Source organism: Syngnathus typhle, linkage group LG12 (assembly GCF_033458585.1).
Source record: "Syngnathus typhle isolate RoL2023-S1 ecotype Sweden linkage group LG12, RoL_Styp_1.0, whole genome shotgun sequence".
NCBI lineage: Eukaryota > Metazoa > Chordata > Actinopteri > Syngnathiformes > Syngnathidae > Syngnathus > Syngnathus typhle.
The window spans coordinates 9,167,447-9,168,363 of NC_083749.1; positions in this window are offsets into that span (position 1 = coordinate 9,167,447).

Consider the following 917-nt stretch of genomic DNA (forward strand, 5'->3'; position numbering starts at 1 on the left):
GCTGCGTCACGTAAATAAATTTCCCCCGCCCACCCGAGATGCGATATCACACCTGACTGTTTTATTATCTATCTATCTATCTATCTATCTATCTATCTATCTATCTATCTATCTATCTATCTATCTATCTATCTATCAATCAATCAATCAATCAATCAATCAATCAATCAATCAATCAATCAATCAATCAGTCAGTCAGTCAGTCAGTCAGTCAGTCAGTCTGTCTGTCTGTCTGTCTGTCTGTCTGCCTGTCTCTCTCTATAATGCTAACGTTTTACAGTTACATTCAGTAAAGTACCAAAACAGCAAGAAGTTTTCTTAATGGCTACCTGTAAAGCTAATTCAGAAACACTAGTGGAGGCAGAGAGTGTTATTGACATGAAATGTTCACCCAATGTCAATAACAACCTAAGTAATGCCTACATACTAAACAAAACAAAATCCTTCCATCCATTTTCTATATCACTTGTCCCCACAGGGGTTGGAGATGTGCTGGAGCCTATCCCAGCCATCATCGGACAGTAGGCAGGGGACACCCTGAAGCCAGCGGATTGCAAGGCACACAGAGATGAACAATCATCCGCACTCACACTCACACCTAGGGGAAACCAGAGTGCCCGGAGAAAACCCACGCGGGCACAGGGAGAACATGCAAACTCCACACAGGGAGGGTCGGAGGTGGAATTGAACCGGCACCCTCCCAACTGTGAGGGGGACGTGCTAACCATTGCGTCACCGAGACACCCAGCAAAACAACAATAAACAATAAATAAACAAACAATAAAGCAGCAAAAACTAAAGCAGTCATAAAGATCAAACAGCCTGTTTACATCTTATCAAACACCTTTAAATTGGTCACAGAGATTCATCAAATCACTAGCGCTATCATTTACGTGCTAGTCAGTTAGCTTTGTAGG